This window comes from Pelodiscus sinensis, chromosome 11, assembly GCF_052426305.1.
Source record: "Pelodiscus sinensis isolate ZL-2025 chromosome 11, ASM5242630v1, whole genome shotgun sequence".
Lineage (NCBI taxonomy): Eukaryota > Metazoa > Chordata > Testudines > Trionychidae > Pelodiscus > Pelodiscus sinensis.
In genome coordinates, this window is record NC_143062.1 from 51,246,873 (window position 1) to 51,269,065 (window position 22,193).

The following is a 22,193-nucleotide window of genomic DNA, read 5'->3' on the forward strand; positions in this document are numbered from 1 at the left end:
GTTACTCAGAGACAAGGGGACACTTACAGACTAGAGAGACGGCCGATGACCCTGTGGCCGACTGGGTGGCGTCCTCACTCCAGAATAGTCTCATTCCTGTGAGGGAGTGTGCATATGACACTACACACCCTTTTAGCTACTGGAAAACCACTATCATGTCCCCTCTCAGTCTTCTCTTTTCTAAACTAAGCAAGCCCAATTAGAATCATGGAATCCTAGGGTACGTCTAGACTACATGGCTCCGTCGAGGGAGCAATGTAAAATAGTTTACTCTGCATAGTCAAAGAAGCGGGGGTTTAAACAATCCCTGCTTCATTAAAATAAAAATGGCCACTGCGCTATGCCGACGATCAGCTGATGTGGCACACTGTGGCAGTCTAGACACTGCGCAGTCGACAACGCAAGCCTTTGTCAACCGCTTTGTCAACCGCTCCGGTATGTCTCGTGAAATGGGGCTTCCTTTGTCATCCGCGCCGCGTCTAGACTGCGATGCTGTGCCGGATCAGCTGATGGTCGGCACATTTTTATTTTAATGAAGCAGGGATTATTTAAATCCCCGCTTCTTTGACTACGCTGAGTAAACTACTTTACATTGCTCCCTCGACGGAGCCATGTAGTCTAGACACATCCCTAGGGTTGGAAGAGACCTAATCTTTCAGTCTTCCCCTATAGGCCATGTTCTCGAGACCTTTCATCATTTTTGTTGCTCTTCTTTGAACCTTCTCCAATGTCTCCACATCTTTCTTGAAATGTGGCGCCCAGGACACAATACTCCAGTCGAGGCCTAATCAGCACAGAGTAGAACAGAAAAATAACTTCTTGTGTCTTGCTCACAACACTCCTGTTAATGCATCCCAGACTCATGTTTGCTTTTTTTGCAACAGTGTCACACTGTTGACTCATGTTTAACTTGTGGTCCACTATGACCCCTAGATCCCTTCCTGCAGTGCTCCTTCCTAGACAGTCACTTCCCATTCTGTATGTGTGAAACTGACTGTTCCTTCTTAAGTGGAGCACTTTGCATTTGTCCTTATTAAACTTCATCCTGTTTACCTCAGACCATTTCTCCAATTTGTCCAGATCATTATGACCCTATCCTCCAAAGCAGCCTCCCGACTCCTGAGTCCAGCCCTGAGCCCCCTCCCAGCAGAAGAGAGATGATTCTGGGCCTGGCATACCTGTGGTATTATGTGGGAGTTGCACCCACCCTGGTGGGTAGACAGCTCTTCATTCCAAACGAAGCAGTCCAGCCAACAACATTAAGATCTTTTAATTTTTATTGAAGGAATTTTAAAAGCCCAGATACATCCAAAACCATCAAAATACAGCTCCCCTGACCGGAAATGGCTATAACGTTCATATAACACACAAGTCAACTTCTCCGCCATGTAAAAAGAACATTAGGGTTGCAAAGTCAAGCACTCTAAAGTCAGGCAATTAAAGAATTCAGCTGCCTTGTGCACGTGCATCATGATATAATTTTTAATTACATGATCGTGTTATTTTTCCCATTGACCCTCTTTCCATGCGCAGGAGGGATAATGCTCCCTTAATGAGCCACTATTCCATTTTTTGTTTTCCCCTCATTCTCCAGTTTGTGGACACCGCATTATTTACTGCACACTACTCAAACCCTGCTCTGAAGATAGAATTATTGATTTCCTCATGGGCTTTTCTATGCTGCTCATTGTTACAGTATCTGAGTGCTTCCCAAACATTAATCTATCTTCACAATGCCCTTGTGAAGTGAGGGGGTGATACTATTTTCCATTGTACAGGTGGGGAATTGAGGCACAGAGAGAGTAAGGTAAAAATATCTTCTAGTTATGTGTGCCCAATCTGAGACCTCTAGTATCCAACCTCTTTCACGGATTCCAAGGCCAGAAGGAAACACTGTGATCATCTAGTTCAGGGGTGGGGAACCTTTTTTCTCTTGGGGGGGTCACTCGCTCACAGAAAAAAATCAGTCATGGGCCACACACAGACCCACAGGAGGGGGAGGCTCAGAGTGGAGCCAGAAATGAGGGGTTCAGGGTGTCGGGAGGGCTCTAGGCTGGGCCTGCGGGGGTTGTAGTATGGGAGAGGGTTCAGGGCTAAGTCAGGGATTAGAGTGCAGGAGGGGGTTCCAACCTTGGGCAGGGAGCTCGGGGCTGGGATGTTGAGTCTGGGAGGGGCTCAGGGCTGGGGTGTGGGAAAGTATCAAAGATATGGGCTCAGGCCAAGCACCACTTACCTCAGTTCAGCAGACCAGTGGGGCCAGAGCAGGGGCAGGTTCCCCCCTACACTGGTCCTGCATTGCTCCTGGAAACAGCCACGATATAGCCAGGAGCTCTGGGTTATGTATGCTGTCTGCACCGGCAGGCACTTTCCCCCACAGCTCCCATTGGCCACAGGATCGCCCTTGGCCTTTAGGGGCCACAGGGACAACTGAGCACCCTGGCACCATAGCTTCCCCCCCAAGGCGGAGCTAGCTGGCGCTTCTGTCTCCAGCCCCACGGAGGGTGCTGTGAGTAAGGGCTTCCAGAATGCGCAGCACAGACTTGTCATGGGCTGGATGAAATTTAGCAGAGGACTGGATCCGGATTGCAAGCTGGAGATTCCCCACTTCTGACCTAGTCTGATCTCCAGTATATCACAGGCTGCGAAGCGTCCCCCAAACAATACCTGTTTTAACTAAATCGTATGTTAGAAAAAAATCCACTCTTGATTTAAAATGTCCAGCCATGGAGAATCCACAAGCTTTGTTCCAATGATTAATTACCTCCGAGTACTTAGTCTTACATAGGAGCATATGGGCTCAAAGCACAGCTCCCACTCACTTCATTTGCAGTTGTGAATGCTCAGCACTTCTGTAAATCAGACCCCTGGGTATAAAATTGGACACCCAGAAAATGAGGCACACACAGTTAGTGATCATCTGTGGAAAGTGGTGTACACATGAATCCAGTATCACACAGACTGTGACAAAAGCAGGGAGTGAATACAATTCGCCAGGGGAGCTTTCAACTCCTCTAACCATGAGACGGTCCTTATTCTTTCTGTAAACTCTTGTCTCATCCACTGCACACCTTCCAACACCATTGGCAACTGAGACAAGGGTCCTTCAGAAAAACAGCCTACTTCACTGCGCTTAGCTCATCCCCAGAACAGGTCAACCCTGCGCACTCAGTAAGGCAAGAGATCCTGTGGGAAAAATAGTACAGACTGCCACTTGAGCTAGTGAAGTAACTGATGGCAGTGGTAGGTTATCATCCTCTTTATGGACCAGCACTAGAGACGGAAGATATAATTTATCAGTTGAGGTCACATATCTTACTAACAGCAGAGGCATGGTGAGACTTCAGAATAATTCTGACTCCCTATGGGGTATGCTGCATGCCAGCGGCTTTGCACTGTTCGAGGGGCCCAAAGCAGCCTTAACATCAGTATAATCAGTCTTTGGCAGATGGCTGCAGCAGATTTTACACCGCCTCAGTAATGGGGGCATTTCCAGTACATCCCAAAGTCATAGAGATTCCTGGCCGTTACAACAGCTTTCAGAGGGCAACACATATTAGATCAGCTTTCAGGCTGCTCTAGTTTACAGACCAGAAGTCACACTGCCCGTCTCAAGATGATGGCAGTATAAAGCTGCAAATACAGCTTGGAGATCTGACCCGCCTGCAGGGGATTGAAGCACAAAAAAAACATCTATAAACAGCTACAAAGGCAAGAAGCGTTTTGTATTGCCTTGTCCTGCACCTCTTGCTATGATCTCTGCATACTGGCATCCTGGCCCTGACACAAACATTTTTCATTGTTGAATTCTTGCTCTGTGGCAGGGATACACATTACACCCAGGGTGGACAAATTCCAACTCGCAGGCCAGATCCGGTCCTTGGGGTTAGTCCCTGGCACCCCTCCCATCCCCCCATGTTTACACGCGCCTCTGCAGGTATCAGACAATCGTAGCTCTGGCGCAAATCACCGTTCATGGGCAATGTGAGCGGTGTGATGCCACTTCTCACCACTCGCGTTGGCCGTGAACAGCAATTCACAGCCAATGACAGCTGTGATCATCTGATACCTGCAGAGGTGCAGGGATTAACCTTGGAGCGTTCTGGGTTTTTATTGCCCATTCCTGCATTGCACCAAACCTTGCAAATGTATCAATCAATTATTCCAAATTCCATTTCAGAGCAAAACCATTATTTGCACACAGCATTGCTGCTGTAGGATTCGTTTTTAAAGACAATTCAGTTTCGCTACCCTACCTTGAAACTTTTCAAATAATTAATACAGGCTGCATGTAAGATGGGGAGAGGACATTAGTGCCTTCAGGTAGAAATATTTAATACCAGAATATTTAAAAATCCTTGCTTGGTAAGAGGATTTGGTAAGTAAAATTACCCTTTTAAGACCAAAAAAGGGAGAGTCTCATATTCAACATCTTGTGTTTATATAGGGTTTTATTTCAATGGATTCACTCCAGATTTATAACAATATGCCTGACTGCAGAATTTGACCTGCTAGTTTGTAATAGAATGGATTGTGTAAACCTACATGACAGCAGCAAGATGTTTTAGGGTATTTCTATGAAAGATGCATGATGTTACCTGGATCTGCCAACTCAACCTACAACATACAAGGGCCATATAAAACATATGCATGATTATGTCAAGTTGCCAGTTTGGATAAACCATCATTACAAGGAGATCAAGACAAGTCAATTAAAAACCAATTGACTACTCCAGGTTGACCCTTCTCTAGGCCTTAGAATATCACAAATCCTAGCCCAAAAGCTATCATCAGATCATGGATTTCAAGGCCAGAAGGGATCATCATGATACTTAGCATGACCCCTGTCCAATACAGGCCTCGTAACATACAATTCCTAAAACAGACCTTTTAGAAAATCATCCAATGTTGATTTCAAAATTTTCAGTACCGGAGAATCCCCCATAATCCTTGGTAAACAGTTCCTATACTGAATTAGCCTCACTTTCAATAATCTGTGCCTTATTTCCAGTCTGAATGTGTCTAGCAACCAGGCACTGGATTGTAATTATACCTGTCTGCTGAATAGCCCATTATTAATTTCCTGTGTATATACTTACAGACTGTGATCGAGTTACCTGTAACCTTCTCTTTGTTAAAATAAATAGATTGAGCTCTTTGATTATCACTATGGCGCATTTTTTTTAATCCTTTAATCTTTCTCATAGCTCTTCTCTGTACTCTCTCCAATTTATAAACACTGATCTTGAATTGTGGACACCAGAATTAGACACAATATTCCAGCAGCAGTTGCACTAGCACCAAACACAGAGGTAAAATAACCTCTCAGCTCCTACTCAAGAGTCCCATTAATGGCCACAGCCTCATACTGGCAACTGATGTTCAGCTGACTCTACTGAAGTCCATACAATTTTACTACTTACCTTTACTTTAGGTTTGGATTCTACTGAAAAAGGCCCCATTCTGGAATGATTGCCTCAAAGGTTACATTAGATGGGGACCCTCTCATCTCACCAATACATATATTGACCACAGCAGCTTCCCCCTTTTCTGCATTGGAAGGAAAGCATGCTATAGAGAACAGATGCTCCCTCTCCCAAACCGCTCCCACTCTAACTGTGAGCCTCTGTGGCCAGGAAGTTAATGAAACAGAGCTGGTGACAAATCACTACAAGATGGAAGAAACTGCCATCTCTCTTTTAACTGGCCCGAATTCTTTGCATTCATTCAAGCTACCCAGTGGAGAGGCGCATATAGCCTTTGTTTTTCTAGATCCATGAAATCTTTGTGAAAACTCAAATAATCAGTCCACACCGACAAGTGTTGCAGCTGTTATCTCTAATAATATAAACTGGTAAGCAAGCAATGTATCTCTTCACCTGCATTATCTCTTATGAAGGTAACTATTCATGCAGAGCAGCTGCAGAGTACTTAGATCACTGAACTCATTAATTTAAAGTGGGCCTTATAGTAATCCATGTTATTCACAGTGTTTTTTGTACAGCATAAGCAACTAATCTGAAGTCACATTTGATTCGTGTTTTCCAAGTGAACAGTGTATTCTCATCATCTTGCTGGTTAATAAGCAGCCAGTGTAGGCATGTGTGGTTTTATAAAGGGTACGTGGTGAAAAATTTGCTTCAGGGGGAATGATCTTTGTGCTCCATACATGTACATTTAAAGAAAACTTGACAGCATCCCGTTAGAAAATGTTTACAGCATATACATTAAAACAAAGGCAGTCATGACTAGTGATGTTAAGTAGCGGTTAACTGGCTCATCAAGTAGTCGATAAGGAAAGGCAATGTCCGTACTCAGTCCCGGCTCCCGCTGGGGCTCAGCGCAACCTCCAGCTGCCGCTTTGCATTTTTAAAGGGAAGCTGGCAGGAGAGGACGCTGGCTGAATCTCTGTTCCTGCACTTGCACCGGCTTCCCTTTTAAAAATGCAAAGTGGCAGGGAGGAGGGAGAGTGTGCTGAGACCAGGGATTCAGTGAGTGGTCTCTCCTGATGGCTTCCCTTTCAAATGCAGGGGGCGGGGAATGAGCGAGTAGTCGACTGTGCTACATGGTAAGCTCCTGATTATTGGGTAGTCGCCTACTCCTTTCCATCCTTTGTCGTGACTTACTTAGAACATGCACTTGCTCCCTTGGGCCCACCCTTATGCAGGTTGCAGAGATTCTTCGGCTCCAGTACTCCACATGGTTCCACAATGGTTTGCTATTACTGCAGCCTAGCTCTCCACCCAATGCATCTCAGTCCAGCCCTATTCTGCAGCAAACAGAAAACAAATTAACTCTCAACTTAAAGTAGCCAGTAGGGCATTAAACTCCATTGTATACATACTGGCAGTTCCTAGAGCTCCATGGCTGGTATTTTCAAGTTAGGCCCCTCGCTGGGGTAATGTAAAAACACTCTTGCCTATCGTAGCTTCATCTGGCACTTCGTAAAAACAGCCCACCTTTTTTTACCTGGCCTGCTGAGCTCTGATTGGACTCCACCTGCTTCAGGCTCTTCTAGGTGCCAGAGGGCCAACTCTCGCTAGTTCTGCCTGCACAGTGGATCATGGGAGGCCTCTCTTGGCAAACCTGGAGGCCTGAACTCATCAGCAGGATTTCTTTCAAGGCCAGGGTAGGCTGAGGCAGTAGTGCCTGCAGCAGGAAACAGCCAATGCCTGTACACTCTACCACACTTAGTAAAGAAGCATATAATACACGTTCCTGAGCCTGGTTTTACCAGTGTCTGCTTTTTAGTATAGAACTGACTGTGTCTGGAAGAGGCACATAGATCCAGCTCATGAGCATATCAGCAGATTTAGAGGACTGATTATTACTCAGTTATAACACTGTAAACATGATTTTTTATTCCATGCCACAGAAACAAGCAAAAGGCCATGTTTAGAAAAATATTGCATAATGATGTATTGCATATCAATGTAGGACTTGAATTCAAGCCCTAAATTATCAAAAGAAGAAAAGATAACCTCCATAACCATATAGGTACTTAATAATCCAAGTCTCTCCTGCAGCTACACAAAATCTTTCTCTTTTAAACCTACAAAGCCACATATTTCTGTTACCCACCTCTACAATTAGTAAATATTGAGAGGCAGTAGAAATGTATTGAGAGGCACAAGAGAAGACAGACACATGAATGTCCAAAATCCACTGCATCCATCATCTTTTGAAAGCGTAATCTATAAATACAAAGTGAATTACCAGAGCACAAAGCAGTTAGGGGAACTTATTCAACCATATTAAAAGTGACTCAAATACTGATATTGCCTATATATAACTATTTATATCAAAAGGTTGAGAATAGCGTATCAGTGTCGTATATTCTACATTATTTCATGAAAAGTTGCATTAGGTTTAAACTCTTAAATTATTTCATACTGTATTTTATTTTATATCAATTCCATGTTACCTCTTCTTGGGCTTGATTTTATAAGGTCTTGAGCACCCATAACTCCAAGGAAGTCAATAAAAGTGCAGATCAAAATTTCTCAAAATCTATCCTTAAGTTTGTACATTTATCTATGTGTTTGGTGTTATCTGTTTGAATTTCTATGTGTTTGGTGTTATCTGACTCAACTTGTGTCCTGTATGGTGTCTTTACCAAAAATTGATTCAAAAGATGTAAAGATATTATATGTAGAGAAACTTTAAACCATAACAACCTGAACAAGAAATAAGTAAAATACACAATTCTAAAAATTAGAGTTAAGTTACACGGATGAACTAAACCAAATTATATGTTCGCCATTTTTTAAAAATCTTTTCAGTGAAAAAGTGGTATAATGGAAAGAAGACAAAAATCAGAATGAATAAGGACTAGGTTTTATCCCATCTCAGCACAAAAGAACGTAAGAAATGCCACATAAGAACAGATCATTTTGGATGGTCAAATCTAATATCCTGCCTCTCATACATTTGATATTGCTTCAGAGGAAAACCTCCATAACTCTCTTCTCCATTGTTCAACGCTGTGCCATAAAAGGTGAAGGACTCCAAATAGTAATCAGGTTAGGCCTTTTTTGGCTCCAAATAGTAATCAGTTTTTGCCCTCGAGCATGAACATTTTTAACCTATCTAGTGTGACTGCAAGTATTATTTCTCTTCATACAAGTGTCTAACCTCTTTTAAGCATGCTAAACTATTAGCGAATTTCACAGATTAAATAACTACATTATATATAAATTCATGTAGTGATCAGATATATAAAACACTTTATGACAAAGCCATCAGTTCTTTTCAAGGATAAAATCCTCTGAAATATTAAGGGTCAGAAGGAAAGGTTTTTTTCTAGACTGACAACTTTACAAATTACAACAGACAACATACTTAGTATATCATATACATTAATCTAAACTGAGTTCAAAAGAAATCATGGACAATGTAACTGAATTATATAAAGATCAATCATATATCATTAAAATGGCTCCACTGGATAGACAAAAGCAGCTAATACTGTTTAGCATTCCTACTGATTATTTTTTTTAGTAATCTAAACAATCATAATTATTTAGTACTCAAGTTGACATCAGTGAAGTAGTTTCAAAACTCTTGAGTTAAATGAGGGCTAACAGACAATAAAAAGGATGATACAGTGTCTCCTGATACACTATAAAAACGGAAATAAAACTACTGATACACCAATATAGTTATGTGGTGTCAGAACAGGACTATAATTACTCTAATAGCACCTTAACAGCTGCAAAGAAAACCCCTAGATTTAAAGTAACAAGAATACAGCACAGATTGCCGCAGTATAATAGTAAAACAAGATAAGCTGCCACTTTTCCTAGATGCTCTCATTTGCTGGTATATATATTAATGAAATACTCCAAAGGGACAGAGTTCATTAGCACAAATGTTGCACAGAGATGTTAGATCTTCTTTCAGCTAACGATCGCCAGTTTATCAGCTATTTCCATACTTTGTTAAGCAGCATACTTGTAAACAAAAACCTGTTGCTCTAGACTAAATGAATCACAAGTATAATTGAGGGACTTGGCATTTATAGCTCATTGCAGTTTTGTACACCCAAGAAAACTTCCCCCACAACCGTGGCTAAAGGTAGATATTTCCTGCTCCTGGTTTCCAAGGTTTAAAAGTTTACTGAATAATTAACTGGACTGAAATGTGGCAAATCAGCCCTAATTCTGGAATCTGATACATGGGGGTGGATCACTGTAAAGTCTGACAACATGCAAATCTCAATTATGCTTTTTAAGACTGTGCTCCCTACATAGGATTATTATGCAGATACTCAATGCTCAATACCTCCAGGAGCAGAGCACTAGGGATGTTAAATTGCAGGTAATTGACTAATCGAATAATCAAGGCATTTTGTATTGACTATTTGACTAGTTGATAGGGCATCTTCACCTTAGAGGTGAAAGCACCATGTGGAGCCCAAGGTCCGCTGGGGACTCCCTGCTGACCCTGGGCTCCATGCAGCACTGCCACTTTGAAATACCGCCGCAGGAGCCCAGCTGATAGAGGCAGCAAAGGAGGGGGCGTGACTAGTCGCCAAGCTTGTCAACTAACTGATAAGCATTTGCTTATCGGATAGTCGACTAGTCCTTCACATCCCTACAGAGCACATTATCTTTGTTTCACTCAACTGCAAGTTGCCAGGTATATTCTTCTCTGCACCTGGGCAGGTTTGTTGATCCCTGCTGAGATGCAACGGAGACACGAACCTGCTCCCTCACTATCTATTCTTGATCGCTTCCCAAGGGAGTAATTGCACTTTGGGTACCAAGTTCTTATGCTCAGAGGAATAAGACTGCATGGCCTTTGGAGTGCTGGGGGAGGTGCCTTTTGCCTTTGTCCCAGGGGTGGGAAACCTTTTTTAAGTCAGGGACTGCAGACCCAAAGAAAAATCATTCAGGGGCTATGGATGATAACGACTAGTTGACAATCCAATAAGCAAATGCAAAGAGAGGGCGCAAGGAGGGGGGGGAGAAGAGGGGTACTTCAAAGCGGCAGCGCTGCTCAGCTGATCCCTGGCTCAGCTGTGCTGCACTGCTTGCAGCAGAGCTGCGCAGAGCCTGGGGTCAGCTGGGGAGTTCTGGGGAGCTGACCCCAGGTACTGGGGAAATGCTGCACGGAACCCGGAACCTGCAGTCAGCTGGGGAGTCCTCCACTGACCCCGGGCTCCATGAGCTGGCCCGCGTTCAGCCCAGAGGGACTTCCCCAGCAGGGGCACTTGTACATTTCCAAGGAGGAATGAGGAAGTACCTATCGACTAGTCAGGTAATCTATGGAAATTCCATCGACTACCTGACTAGTACATTAATCGCTAGTTAACATCCTTATCTGGGGCCACACACCAGTGGGGAAAAAAGATCAACTAACCAAAGCAAACAAAGCACACCACGCTGGCTTGCCCCCAGTGGAAAAAAGCAAAAGAAAACACAGCAGGAAAAGAAAAGAAACAAACCTCACTGGCCTGCTCCCCAAGGGAGAAAAAGAGACATGAATACACACTCAGGGTGCTGGGGCTTCCTTGCTCTGGAGCCCCGAAGGGCCAGATCCAGCTCCCTGCTTCCCTTGATCTGACCTGTGGGGAGGCTTAGGCAATTCTTGAAGGGAGGTTCCAAAGAGGATGGAGAGTTGCAGGTTGGAGATTAGGAAAAGCTATTTCACCAGGAGGGTGGGGAAGCGCTGGGCTGGGTTCCCTAGGGAGGTGGTAGAATCTCCATCCCTAGAGGTGTTTAGGTCTCGGCTTGACAAAGCCCTGGCTGGGCTGATTGAGTTGGGTTGGTCCTGCCTTGGGCAGGGGGCTGGACTTGATGACCTCCTGAGATCTCTTCCAGCGCTATGATTCTAATGCCCCCCCTCTACCCCCATAGCAGGGAGAGCTGGTGCTAGGCTGAGGCAGGGAGACTTGCAGTGCAGCTAGCGCAGTAGTGCCAGCTTGTCCTGCTCTGGGGGGAGGAAGAGAAGCCCCAAACCTTGCCGCAAGCTAGATCAAAGGAAGTCATAGGATTCCCACTCCTGCTTTGTCCCTTCTTGAGCACCAACCTTGAACAGGTTGTTCTTTGAACCCTCTCTAAACTAAAGTGGGGTTCCATGGCATGGAATCCAGGAACCTGACCAAAACCAGATCTGAACGAATTTTCTCTTTTCCCTTGTGGTTTGGGGAACTGGGAGCATACTGTGGAAAGTGGCCTAGCCATGCTTCCTCCACTGATCTGCAGATCTGGATCCCACAGAATCCCTGTAGAGAGGTTTCTGTGACATTTAGTGAGAAAGAGGGAAATTCTGTGAACATAGAGCAGATCTATACTTAAAATGCAGCATCAGCACAGCTGCACCAGCGTAAGCTCTATTGCTAACTGAAGCTGTGCCTACGCCAACAGGAGAGCTTCTCCTGTCAGCCTAGTTAATCTACCTCCCTAAAAAATAATAGTTGCATTGATGAGAGAAGCTCTCCCATCAACATAGCACTGCCTAGAAGCAGGGTTCAGTCAATCTGTGTTGCTTAACAGTGTGGCTTTTTCACACCTAAATGACCTAGATATACACGTATAGGTCTGGAGTGTAAACCTGGCCAGATTCCCTCACTTTCCCAACCCTGCCCAGCCAAGTCTTAATTTCAGATCCTCTCTGCTTAAAGGGGAGAATGGAGCCCTTAGAAAGAAAAGTGTCATTATCTTAAACTAAGAGGGAAGGATAATATATTCACTACCAGCAACTGGAAATGTTTCTGGTCTGAAAGCTCAGGGAGAGCAGATCAGGAAAATGCAGCAACGAATTCCACTCTTATACTTACTTACAGTATTTTTAATCGGAGAGGATGTTACAATTAAAAATAAGACAAAATTAAATTTGTTGCCATTTATCTGAGACGGCTGCATTACTAAAATATGTGCAATTTTATTCTAAACTAAAAATCAGGACTTTTATCTGAAATAACATGTATGTATTCCATGGCTGTGTCTAGACTGCATCCCTTTTCTGTAAAAGGGATGCAAATTAGACATCTCAATTGCAAATGAAGCGGGGATTTAAACCCCCCCCCCCCCCGTTTCATTTGAATAAACATGGCTGCCGTTTTTTTCCGGCTCAGAGTTTTGCCGGGAAAAAAGCGCCAGTCTAGATGCAGATATTTCGGAAAATAAAGCCTTTTCCGAAAGATCCCTTAGTCCTCTTAAAATAAGGAATAAGGGATCTTTCGGAAAAGGCTTTATTTTCCGAAAGATCCGCATCTAGACTGGCGCTTTTTTCCGGCAAAGCTCCGAGCCGGAAAAAAGCAGCAGCCACGTTTATGCAAATGAAGCGGGGGGGATTTAAATCCCCGCTTCATTTGCAATTGCGATGTGTCTAATTTGCATCCCTTTTACAGAAAAGGGATGCAGTCTAGACGCAGCCTATGTGTTTGACTCCCCAGATGTTACTTTTTAGTGTAATTTGTCCCCTAGAAATGTCACTTCTCTCCACAATTCAAAACTCTCTCTTTTTCCGAGAATTCTTTTAACCAAGTCCAGAATTCTACCAGAAGAAACATTTCAAGAGTCACTTTGTAGGGATGCCTGTAATTAACCAGACAATCTTAATTATGACATATCTCTAGCTTTTGAATGTTTGATTTAATAATGTTCTTTTAAGATAACTTTTTGTGTGCAATATTGCTTACCTGTATATAACACATAGAATTACGTTTGATTATTAGGATATACACCACTCAAAAAGATCAATTGAGATATTACTCTCAGAGGGTATGTCTATACTACAGTGTTATTTCAAAATAGATTATTTCGAAATAAAGCGTCTACACACAAAATGCATTTCGAAATAGTGTTTTGCTATTTTGAAATAGTGCATCCACACTGAGTGGACGCTGAATCGCATTTAAGGCCGGCTGGAACCAGCTGCTGTCTGGGCTGAGGCCTGTGCTTAAAGGGACTCCCCCGGACAGCCGGTTCTCAGGTTTTCCTGCTTGCTTGCCTACATCAATGAGGGACAGCAAAGCATTTTTGTCTTTGCATGCCCTGGTTGCCCTCACTCAGGACACCACAGCACTCTGCAACATGGAGCTAAAGCTGCCCCTGGGTACTCTGGTGCTTCTCTTGGACACGTTGCTGCGAGCCTGGCTGCACTTTCTGCAGGCTGCCATCTGGGAGGTCCATTGGGGGTCTGTCAGTATCCAGGAGGCCCTGCGGGAAAGCTTCCACTCTAAGGAGCAATAACAGTCTCCCTGGTCTGCCCCACTGGGGGCTTGTGCCTCATTCCTCTCTCACATCCTTCCACTTACCCCCCCCCCCCCGCCCTCCTTCCTGATGTAAAATAAAATACACGTTTTTTCATAAACACAAACTGTCTTTATTTAACAAAACAGGGGGGAGGGGGGGAATGAAACTCTGGTAAGACTGGGGAAAGGAGGCAGGAGAGGGGAGGAAAGAGGGTGGGAGAGGGGAGGGGGAAACTGGGAGGAGAGAGCTGGAAGGGGGAAGCAAGGGGAAGAAGGGGGAGAGGAGGCTCAGGGATGGGGGGTCTCACTGGACCAACTTGATTTTCATGCAAACCTGCTCCCGGATTCGCATGTGACCTTTGGTGGCCAGGCTGGCAGCCATCCTGACGTAGACGGCCGTGTTCCTCCATCTAGTGCGGAGATCATGGATATTGGGGGTATCCCCACTAAACCTGAATAAGGTCCATTATCTCTGCCCTGGACCCGGAAGGTGCCCACCTTCTCCGGGCCCTGGCAGGCTCCTAGGAGCTGGCAGACTGCTCTTGGGGAGCGGTGGAGGGCTGGCTGCTAGTGGCTTGCTGGCTCATGTTTTGGGGCCACTGGGTCAGGGAGAGTGACTGCTGGCTCTGGGCTGGCAGGCTTGGAGCTGGCACAGGCACTGTGGCCAGAGTCTACCCCTTTATGGGCTATGGGGAGGAGAGGAGGGAAAGGAGAGGAGTGTTCTTGGTTGAGGCTGGAGTGGCCACCAGGGCACCCTGGGAAGGCTGGAGCCCCCCAATTTCGAAATAAGTGTCTACACAGCACTTATTTTGAAATAGCTATTTCAAATTTGGTGTTATTCCTCATAGAATGAGGTTTACCAAATTTGAAATAAGCGCTCCACTATTTCGAAATAGCAGTTTGGCTGTGTAGACACTAGGAAAATTATTTCGAAATAAGGGCTGTTATTTCAAAATAACTTTGCTGTGTAGACATACCCAGAGATAACAGAATTTATGGTGGCATAGTGCGTGTCTATAGCCTGCCCCTGAGACATTACAGATAGGTTGCTGAGATTCATTGGTCCCTTGACCACTATCCCATGCTGCCCATCCATAGACACTAATGATATTACCAGATCTAATCCTAAACAGATCACCTGTGATTACAGGGTTCTCAGAGCAAAGATAAAGGGGCTAGGGATGCAAGCTTTCTCGTCCATCCTCCTGGTTGGAGGGCCCAGCAGGGATACACACATTGTGGAGGTGAATTCATATAGTGGAGTTCCACAGAAGACACTCTTGTACCCAGTACTGTTCAGTAGTAATGGCTTTGATAATGGGGTGGAGAATATGCTTATAAATCTGAAGGTCATACCAAGTCCTGCATGATTATGATTCTATGATGTGATAAGACTCTTGGTTTTGTAGAAAAATACAACTCACAATACATTCACAAATGTTGTTATTCACTTTACTTACTACTTCAAAAACTGAAGCTTCCACAATCGCTCATAATCCCTCTCCCCTTCTAACTGTGCTCTAGTCAATGACTCAGTAAATCGGAAATGACAGCACAGAGCCTTGGGACCTCCTGTAGGGTGACAAGATGTTTTCTTACTTTGTCATTAGGATTACTATTTATTAGTTATGGTGTAATATAAGCGTACAGGAGATAAATTTCAACAGTCGGATGAGGGAATCCCAAACTGGAAGAGATGACAGTATGAAAAGGCACAGGCAGGGCCAACTCAGAACAATGCAGTACAGAACAGGCTGACAAATTGTCATTACAGCTGAAATGGAGCTTCACACAGCAGGGGAGGCCACTTGGCATACATTAACTGGCAGGCTGCTCCAAGTCTAACTGATGCTCTCAAATAAATATGAGCCAGGAGTGGGTGACGAAAATTACAGTAATATTCCCATGGATACTGAGCCGTGATGTATCGGGGGGGGGGCTTTAAAGAAGCCTGTTTTTAATATCACACATCAAATATTCAGGAGCACTCTGAATCATCTAAATTAAGGAAATTCAGTTCCCAACATAATGCAGCTAACATTTGTGTTTTAATTCAAAAGGCAGGGGAACTAACCCTATACTGTGTTTATGATCTTTCCATCAGGAAGGGAAGTCCATATGTTGGCATTTCCTATGGTTAAATACAGTAAACATTTGTGTTCATTGAAACATGTTGTGAAGTGAACTGGTTTATGTTTAGACAATGAGAAGAGTGTCCTGGAAGATAAAGACAGACATTCATTTGCATTTTTCCTAGAAATTTTGTATTTAAGCACTTACCAAAAGCTAAACACGCTCATCTTATAAATTCTAGTGAATATACATTGTACAGTGGCCTAATTTCCAATCCTGATGTTCATACTTCATTGTCACGATCAATTAGTAACCCTGCTGTACTGGAAGAATTATTCAAATACAGCAATAAAGAGAGCAGTTACAGAAGTAGCATCAGGTGAAAATGACAATTGAACTAATAAGACAATTCTACAGAAGCTTATAAATATCTTGATATCAACCACACTTCAGAAACACTTGAGACTAGTTAGTCTAAACTGGCTGGTTACTTTGATTAACAATAATTTTTGAGTCACAGGGTGCCTAGAGAGAAGGTTAGGTGCCTTTTTGGTAGAAACTAGTCAACATCTAAATAAATAGAAAACATTACAATTTGATTTTTCTTCTCCCAGTGTCTGTATTCAATTATCACACTCACTGCAGTTGGAAAAAAGGCTGGTGGTCAGTTTCGTCCTAAGCAGGGACATAGCTGCTTCTCCACACCTGTTGATCTCTGAGCTGCTTGCTCCACTTATCTGATTATCCTCAGGTTTTTCTGTCTAAGTCTCAGTTTGTAGAATTTCTCAGGAGTTCCAGCCCTCCCTTCTTGTCACATAAGTTTCAGATTCTTTCCAGAGTTATGTGAAATGAATTTTATTATTTTAGCTTAAACCTACAGTATTCCACTGCCATCTATTGTCTTCCCAAATAAGTCTGGCAGTTCTTAGACCCTTATTTTGGAACTAACATCTTCTCTCTAATCCTGGCTCTATCAACTACTTCTTGCCATTTAATAAATGGCATCAATTTTAGCATCTACATTGTCCTTAATGTCTAAAAATAATAATAGAATTGGAAAAGGTACAGAGAAGGACAACAAAGATGATTAAAGGAATGAAATAGCATTCTTATGAGGAGAGTTTTTAAATATTGGGATTTTTCAGGTTGGAAAAGAAATGACTGAGACAATATGATAGATGTCTATAAAATCATGATTGGTATGGAGCAAGTGAGTATGGAAGTGTTATTTACCCCTTCACATAACAGAAAGGATAACTCAATTAAATTAAAAGCAAGTTTGAAACAAACAAAATAAAGTATTTCTTCACATAACACACAGTCAACCTGTTAAACTTGTTGCCAGGGGATGGCGAAAAGACCAAAACTACAACTATGTTCAAAAGAGAATTAGGTCAGTTCTTGAAGGAATGGTCCATCAATGGCTATTAGCTAAGATGGTCAGGGATGGTCAGATAGGTGTCCCCCTATCTACTAATTGCCAGAAGCTGGGAATGAACAACATAAGCTGACTCACTGGATGATTGCTTGTTCTGTTCATTCCCTCTGAAGCACCTGGCATCTGAAGAAATTGGGCTAAGTGGACCACCGGTAACAAACTCTGATTAATACAAGCTATTATGTAATACAGCAGAGAAAGAGTTGTCTTCTAAAAGCCCAAGGCAACATGAGACTGACATATAGGTTTCATAACTGATGTAAATATTTCCTTCTCCCTACTCTGACTATAGTATAGTTGTATCCTTCTAGCAGGCTGTGGAAGTTTAAAGGTTAAATTTAATCATTAATCAGGTATAGGCAACTGAAATGTGAATAATACTTTTCTTAGTAAGAATGAGCCTATATACCTAAGAAAAAGCATTCTATGAAAATCCAATAAACCTTTAGGTATAAACAGACCTATCAAATGAACAGCCAAGAATATCTGACTGAAATCTGATTTTGAAGAACTGGGTACAATTTCTTCAGAGGGTAGCCGAGTTAAGTCTGTACAGGATAAACTTAAAAAACAAAAACTGGTCTGGTGGCACTTTATAGACTAACAAAACATACAGATGGTATCATGGGCTTTCGTGGGCACAGCCCACTTCTTCAAATGACCGGAGTCATCTGTAGAAGTGGGCCGTGCCCACGAAAGCTCATGATACCATCTATGTGTTTTGTGAGTCTATAAAGTGCTACCAGACCAGTTTTGGGTACAATTCGTTACCCATGATCTCGTCCCCACTAACTCAAACACTTTTACTAGTGGTATTATGCTAACAGGGCTTCTTTCGACATCTTCTTGCTTTGAAACAGGCCTGGACATCCATTCTAGAACTTAGGAACCAGTGATTTGATATCTCCTCTCTGGCTGGCCTAGCAACAGTGCTCTACAATGCGCCTAGACAGGGCAATACTGGCAAAGTCAACAGGAGACCTTGTCACGCCCTCATGCTTTATGAAAATTGGTTTATGAATAGGGTGACCATATTTCCCTATGCTGAATATGGGACACCTGGTAAAATTACTCGTACTCAAGCGAGTTCAATGGCAATCAATCAAAACTGTACTGTACAAACATTTAATTAACATCAGCTTGACTGAGCCCCAGTTAATAAGAAATACTGTATAGCTGGAGTCTTTTTATTTACCGTCTTATCTTTAAAGTGTGCATGGAGACAGGCAATACACACATTCCTGTAGACTTTTTCAAGGGAATGGGGGTGACTAACCAACCTGACCCAAGCTTCCCTACCCAGCACTCTCCACCAGCCATACCTGGCTGGATTCCTAGGGTAGACCTGCCTCTCCTGGTAGAGGGTGCCAAGTCTTCTCAAAGCAACATGTGGAGGGAATGCAGAGGGAATGCAGGATCACAGTGCTCCCACCCCGGATTTCTGTTAGGGGTCACACCAGAGCGTGCCCAGCAGCAGCCCTTCAGCATTGTGCAGGAAGGAAGGGAAGGGAGCTACTTCCTGCTCAAGGAGGATGGGGGGAGGGTACGGATGACCTGGTCCATATTTATTCCAAAGGCATCTCTTCCCTCCCACCCCTGCCCCCCCACCTCCATCCATGGCTAGAAGCTTCTTGTCCCTTCCTGCCCACACAGTGTAGAAAGGCAGCTAACAACTCCAACCTGGCCGCTGGCATAACCCAACCACCTCCTGTCCCCTAAGGTTATGCCCTAAGGATGCATTGAGTGCCAGGGTCCTGGGAACCTGGCTGCAGAAGCTTCAGAAAATCTAGCCAGACAGATGGCTCAGTAAGGGAGGGGACCGAGCAGCCCTATGTTCCCTGGGGTCAGCATGTGAAAAGGGTGCTAAACACCCCTGCTTGGGGACCTATACAGTCGGATCAGAAACTGGCTGGAAATAGCTTCCTACCTGCTACTCCAAAGTTTAGCTGAGAGGCACAGCAGCTTCCCTATGCCAGCATTGTGTAGGGCATTGGCATATGCAGGACTTGGCTCCTTCTGGGAGGCGCCCTGGGCCAGAGTTTTTCCTGGGCCTATTTGAGGACATGGGAGAGTGGGTGGGCAAAGCCCACCCACTTTCTAAAAGCCCCTCCCCCAGCCTTGCGTCAGAGGGGACATGTCACCAGAGGTGGGCATCAGAGGGGACATGTAACCAACCACTTCCTACACACACACATCAGCTGCTGCAGCAAGCAGCCAAGGCTGGCTGGCTGATGGGGGGAGAGGAGCCTGTAGGCCAAGAGGAGGAATGCAGCAGGGATTGCACTGAGACCCCCCAGGGGAAAGAGCTGCCCCCCCACCTCACATAGTGCAGCTTTGCTTGACCACCAGCCTTGCACTCACCCTCAGTCATCGGCCACTGGATTCTCCCTCCACTCATCACTGGTGGGTGGGCAGCTGGTGAGCAAGGATCCACCAGCACTAAGACCTATTGGTACCGATGAAGGATAGAGAAAAAATACAGAACAATTTGACTAGTAGGGACACCTGCAGGAGGGCTTAAAAATAGGACTGTCCCTTTAAAAGTGGGACCTCTGGTCCCCCTACTTATGACTATGAAGCGACATAACAAAGATGCTCTGTGTGAAATGCATCATGTGACACGTAATTTCGAAAGCTGCATCGGCATACCCCATGTGTGCACGTACCGTTCTGGTAAGGTGAGGTGAGACATGTCAGGTGGGGGGGGGGGTCAGTGCAGGGAGTGGAGCAGCGCACAGCAGCCGGGCTGAGGAACTTAATGGCCGGGTGCCCAAGTCAGCGATGTGGGAGTGATTCTGTTTTTCCTCTACCCAGACTGGGGGGTGCAGACGCGGCCAGGCCGCCCAGGCGGGATCCCGTGTGGGATCTTGCGCCTTCCCACGCAAGGCGAGAACTACTCGGAGAGGCGCACAGAGCCGCCTCGGGCGACACGGATCGAGCGGGAGCGGGAGGGGCCGCCACTCACCACACGAGAGACCCGCCGGGAATATCAACGGCTCGGGTCCAGCCGAGCGGGCTCCCGGCTCGCGAGAGACGTTGGGCCCGCGGCCGGAGGGGCAGGGGCCAGCCCGCTCCGCGTCACCTCAGCCCCGCGCGAGGATTGGGGGAGGGGCCAGGCAGGGACTATCGATCACTCGGCGATCTCGCCTCCTCGAGCTCGCGCGCCGCCATTTCAAACGGTAGAACGGCAGCGCGAGCGGGATCTAGCTCCGCCCACCCCCGCCGCCGCGCCGAGAGCGGGTGTCGCGGAGGCGCAGGCGCAGTGTGTGCACCTTGCTGCGGCCGCAGGTTCCGCCGTGACGTGACTCCCGCAGGTGAGGCCCCCCCCCCCCGCACACAGCCCCAGGTGAGGTGTGTGCCCCATACACACAGCCCCAGGTGAGGCGGCCCCCTCCCCGCACGCAGCCCCAGGTGAGGCGGCCCCAGGTGAGCATACCCAGGTGAGGTGTGTGCCCCATACACACAGCCCCAGGTGAGGCGCCCCCCTCCCCGCACACAGCCCCAGGTGAGCGCCCCCAGGTGAGGTGTACGCCCCCACCTCTGCACACTCCCTGGGTAAGAGCCCTGGCCTCACCACACTCTCCCCGTGGAGACATTCTCCCTAGCTCCTCTTATGCAGTCCTCATGCGAGACCACCTCACCCCTTCATACCTTTACCCCCCCAGCGAGAGACACTCAGGTGAGATGCTCCCCCCCATACGGTACCACAGGTGAGATGCACGTGCACTCCCCAAAGTGAAAAGACCTTACTCCCTCAGAGAGACCTTGCTTGGTGATGTCTCCCCAATGGTCCCCACAGATGAGTCCCTTCCAGTCTCCCCTCCTCCATTTCTCCACAGGAGCTGTTCTGTCAGGCTGCTGTTGGGTGTGCTGAAAATATTAACCCCCTCTGATGGGGTCAAGCCAGGCTGTGCTGGGGCAAGTAGTTCAGCTGTTCTTCAGTATTTCCATGGAAACGTGGGCTTTGCCATTGTAAGGGAGTATTTTATAGGATGGCAGCCTGTTGTAGTTGTGATGGCTGTGACTTAAAATGCCTTGCTTGAGTTTCAAAACTTTACTGTTGAAATGTGTGGTGAAGCGGTCCTAAATGCCCATTCCTTTATGGGGAAGGTGTTAATACAGTATACAATATAGCTATCTAGTAAGTGTCACTAAATAACACAAACAAAAATATGGGCTAACCCCCCCACCCCCAGTTGTTATTGAAATAAACAAATACAGTATGTATATGAGAGAAACTTGAACCATAATATTTGGATGAGGATCTGAAACTTTTTCTAAATGAGTGATCAGTTCTGGGTTTTGGTTTGGGCTCCTTTCTAATTCAGTATTGCATTGTACAGTTCTGAAAACAGACACAAAGCATGTGGATCTTGTCAGTTTCTAGCTCCATGCTTATGGAAAGCAGGATTTATATGATTACCAGAAATCCTATCAATGATGGGAGTGACAACAAGCCAATCCACCGTATTCTATTGCCTGTGTCAGTATTGTTCTCTGCAGTCTAGTCTTTGGTGCTTTATCTTAGTGTTAACGATGGGTCCAGGTTTAGTACGAATCTTCAATGCTATAAATGTAATCAGTGAAACTTCCTATAGATTTGTACAGTATGGATGACATCAAACTATGTTCATTAACATATTTCATTTGCTGAAAAGTACAGTGATACTAAGGTAAAAGGAGTAAATGGTAGAAAATAGGGATTTAAAATCCCATTTAATTGGTTAACCATGTAAATGTCATGTTAAACCAGTTAACCCATTAAAGGGTGGGCAGGGGGGCCCTCCCACCCACGGGGACCTGGCTCAAGCATCCGCTCCCAACCCTGCCATGGAGCAGCCCCTGTTTGCAGCAGCAGGCAGGGAGCTGCTCCAGCCCTCACTGCTTAACTAGGTGATGCTTACGAGCTAACATTACGCATCCCTAGTACAAAAATACTTCATTTATTTACTGGTGTAGGTGTTTGTGCTCATACATAATTGC

At 45.2% G+C, this 22,193-nt stretch overlaps 1 protein-coding gene and 1 long non-coding RNA gene across 9 annotated transcripts in view; one reads left to right on the plus strand and one right to left on the minus strand.

The window, feature by feature from the left end:
- LOC112546377 (uncharacterized) overlaps positions 1–20,306 on the minus strand; it is a 304,389-nt gene extending 284,083 nt beyond the window's left edge. For 2 of the 3 annotated variants that reach the window (XR_016350462.1, XR_012906422.2), the window contains exons 1-2: positions 20,176–20,306; positions 19,572–19,656 (exon numbers count right to left, since the gene is read on the minus strand). This is a non-coding gene — a long non-coding RNA (uncharacterized LOC112546377). Of the gene's footprint in view, positions 1–13,858; positions 15,272–15,773; positions 15,917–19,571; positions 19,657–20,175 lie in introns of those variants that run through there. The other variant, XR_003090062.3, reaches the window with a different exon arrangement.
- A 59-nt stretch (positions 20,307–20,365) lies between these two features.
- Positions 20,366–22,193, plus strand: part of CFAP20DC (CFAP20 domain containing) — a 215,555-nt gene continuing 213,727 nt past the window's right edge. For 3 of the 6 annotated variants that reach the window (XM_075938429.2, XM_075938436.2, XM_075938433.2), the window contains exon 1: positions 20,366–20,524. The gene's annotated coding sequence lies outside the window, so the exon portion shown is untranslated. Of the gene's footprint in view, positions 20,525–20,670; positions 21,183–22,193 lie in introns of those variants that run through there. The other 3 variants (XM_075938431.2, XM_075938437.2, XM_089781287.1) reach the window with 2 other exon arrangements.